Source organism: Benincasa hispida, chromosome 8 (assembly GCF_009727055.1).
Source record: "Benincasa hispida cultivar B227 chromosome 8, ASM972705v1, whole genome shotgun sequence".
Classification (NCBI taxonomy): domain Eukaryota; kingdom Viridiplantae; phylum Streptophyta; class Magnoliopsida; order Cucurbitales; family Cucurbitaceae; genus Benincasa; species Benincasa hispida.
This window is the reverse complement of record NC_052356.1, coordinates 3,778,742-3,782,642: the sequence shown is the minus strand read 5'-3', so window position 1 is coordinate 3,782,642 and position 3,901 is coordinate 3,778,742. Positions and strand designations below refer to the sequence as shown.

Genomic DNA, 3,901 nt, shown 5'->3' with positions numbered 1-3,901 from the left:
TACGTTCCATCCACTGAGGGGGGATGACAAGGATAAACGTCCAACCTACTCAGCAGATGACGAAATGCCACAAGGAAGCTGAGCTCATCCTCCCTGCCACCGTGGTTTTCCTTTCTCCATAACAAATTGGTTGCAACAGTCTTCCTTTTCTCTGCAAGAAAAGATTCATTATTCATTTTGTCCATATTCTCCCCATTGTGTGTATAAAAGGGGAACCCCCTATACAGTGTAATGTGTGAAAAAATTATATACGAAAAGTAGTAAAAGGGAATTAATTCCTTCGACCATCGTCATCTTTCTTCTTCCTCATTTGTCTATTTTTCTTGTTTCCTAATTAAATAGACACTCTGCTCAATTTATAGGATACTCGGAAGAAAAGAAAAAAAAACCTCAATTTATAAGAGGATTAACCTAAATTGATTGTGAATTAAAATTTAAGTTGAAATACTATTTAGATCCTGAAACTTTGAAGATAGTGCTATTTTGGTTTCCAAAACTTTGAGGGAAAAAAACAATCATTTTGATTGTCGTTTATTTATTTTTTTTCATCTAATATCCGCTTGCATTTGATCTCTTACTTATAGATCTTAAATCAGACTTATAAATTTATTAATATTTTTAAATGAGAGATTTCAACCAATCACAAGTCATCATCGTAATGAAACCTTAATTTGTTAAATTTAGATCCAATTAAGAACTAATGTGCGCCATGGGCATTGGAACAAACTATCCCTAGGGGCAAGTAGTGGCAAATCAATTATTTGGTCGATAGGCCAGTTTACGATTTCCACATAAAAGGGCTTAAGAATAGACACATATTACGTTAATATAGCCACCACATTGTTTAGGGGAAAATGGAGCAGTTAAAAGAAAAATCAAATCGTCTCTACTTTTGAAAAGTACATCTCTCAATGATTTATGTTCCCTTTAATAAGTCTAATATACAAAATCAATGGTTGAATTGGGTGATGGGAAGAAACATGGTTCATCGAGGGTCCTCACGGGATTGCAACCCCTACTGGCATGGGGTCACATTTTAAATAGGGAATGACTTACTTGTGAGGCTCTTCTAGTAAAGCAAGAAGAAAGAAGGGTTTATTATTCGAGCTTTGAAACTTTTGGACAAGATGAAAGGTTTGGAGTGAAATATTCCTCTAAAGGGCAGGTGTATATATAATTTTATGGGAAAATATACCTTTTTTTTTTTTTTTTTGTTACTGAGTTTTCTAGAACGGATCCATTTGATTCTTAACGTTCCAAATTGGTCATTCTAGTCTCTAAATTTTCAATAATAGGTTTAAAAAGTCTTTTTACTAATAAAATCATTAAAAAAATGTATATTTTTAATGTTTTTCCTCCTTTCTCTTCTCCTCTCTCTTCTTTCTCTCTCCTTTAGTCCTTGACGTACCTTTCCATGGCCTACCTTTGTGGGTAATGCTGGTAATATTCATTCTTTTTCATTCTCACCTCTATGGTTTCTTAGTCTAAGAATTAGATTGAATTGTGGTATGAGTTAGAAAGGAACCACTTTAGACTTCAAGTAATCCTTTTTACAGAATTTTTGTTGCTACTATGTTTTTTTTTTTTTCTTTTTGTTAGTAACAAATTTGGTGTCTCTTTACCTTCAAAACACACATGTGGATAAAGCGATAATCTCTTTCAAATATAGTTGCATGTTCAAATCATCATCCAATTAGTAGGGTTGATAACGGGATCAGAGTAGGATGGGGAGGAGTTCCCCGTTCCCATCCTTGGTTTGACCCATTCGTGATCAAACTAGAGATTTCCCGCTAACCCTACCAACTAGCCATTAGAATGATCTTAAAAGTGCTTCTAAAAGTAGCATTTCATAAGGAGGAGAAAGAGGAAGAAAAGAAGAGATAGGAGAAGAAGGCAGACAGGAAAAAATTTACAATATATATTTTTTCTAAGTTATTTTGTCACATCAGTATTTAATCAATTAAACTTAATGGTTTTATTAGTGTAAAGATCTTTTAAATCTATTATTGAAAATTCAGGGACTAAAATGACTAATTTAAAAGATTATGAACCAAATGTACTGAAATTTTTTCTTTATTTTCTTTATTTTTTATTTTTTTTATCCTATTACCATTTATCTTTTTTATTTTTATGTATTTCTCAATATTACTTTATCTAGATGTTTTTTTTTCTCAATATTTACTGCTTATGTATTTCAATAGATACTACTTTAATTAGGTGTATTTCAGGTGTATTTCCCAATATATACGACTTGTGTATTTCTCAATATATACTACTTGTGTATTTCCCAATATATATATATACTACTTATGTATTCCCCAATATATACTACTTTATTTAATGTGTATTTCTCAATAGATGATACTTAATTTATTTGCTCTATTTCTTGTGTATTTTCCAATATATATACTACTTATGTATTCCCCAATATATACTACTTTATTTAATGTGTATTTCTCAATAGATGATACTTAATTTATTTGCTCTATTTCTTGTGTATTTTCCAATATATATACTACTTATGTATTTCTCAATGTATACTAATTATTAGATATATTTTCCGATAACATTGTTTTACTTTGTTTTACTTATCTAGGTATAATTTTCAATATATACTAAGCTTTTTCGTTTAATCAATGTTAGTATCTGATACGTACAATTTAAGTTTTTTAATTTGTCAATTCTATAATGTGATTCAAAATAATATTTTAGTTTTTTCTTTTTTTAAAAAATTAAGTTTTGAATTTATTTCTGGTAGTTATGTTTGTTGATTACAAGATTGACGATTTTGAAGCTCTGAATATTAAAACTCTCTCGAAATCCTAAAAAATGAAAGACAAAAGTTTTGAAATTGTTGAAGTACAAAACTCTAGAGACAATCCAAGACTAGAAATTTAGAGCCAAGTGTACTCTAGAGACAACCTATATTGGAAGTTAAAAGACTCTAGAAAAAATTTCAAAGAGAATTAAAAAAGCATAACATCCACTAAACTCTTAAGGATCAAACATGTCTTAGAAGACCTAAAACACTTTAAAGATCAGATAACTTCCAAAATCCAAGAATTATAACTTCGAGAACAAGTTGTGAATCCATCAAGACACATCAACATCAAGAATATGCTGCAAAGCCCTTAAGATAGATGTAATCCACCTTCAATAACAAGTTGCAAAATCCTTGAGACAAACTAATATTTAGAACGAATTGCAAAGTCCTGAAGATAAATTTACTTTGAAAGGAAAAAATCAGAAAAAAAAAATACTAGAGATTACTACACCTACAAATCAATATAAATTCAAGTGCATTACATGTATTTAATGATAAAGACCAAAATCACTTGAACTGTTTTTCAATGACTAAAATAAAACAAATTTGAAAGTTGATTGGCCAAAATAATTATTAGGGACCAAAGTGTAAATAACTTGAAAGTTGATAGGCAATATTGAGATTTAAACATAAATCCATGATTTGATTAAAATAGATATTAGACTTGGATAAATATTATATGGTTTTTTATTATAATATTTGAGTTGAAATTGAAACAAAAATGAGTAAAATTTCCAAAATAATGCTGGCTGTGGGGTTCGAACTCACGCGCACTTATGTGCAGAAGATCTTAAGTCTTCCCCCTTAACCTCTCGGGCAAACCAGCTAATTTGCAACACTGTTTTCATGAATTAAATAAACTAATTTTAAGGGAAAAAGAGAGATCAATTTATACCTATAAATCACTTATCACATTGTAATCTTAACTTTAGACTTTAAAAAATGTTGCAATTTTTACCTTTTAATAAATTTTTTATTGTAAAATTTATTTTCAAAAAATTCATATGCTTTCGGTTGATCATAAATCATATGTACATATACATTGATAAAATTTCAAAGAAAACCATGGAGCTAAAT

At 29.5% G+C, this 3,901-nt stretch overlaps 1 non-coding gene across 1 annotated transcript; it reads right to left on the bottom strand.

Moving 5' to 3' along the window:
• Positions 1 to 3,567: 3,567 nt before the first annotated feature.
• TRNAL-UAA lies at positions 3,568 to 3,650 on the bottom strand. Its single transcript has one exon. It is a non-coding gene; the product is annotated as a tRNA-Leu (tRNA).
• Positions 3,651 to 3,901: the final 251 nt, after the last annotated feature.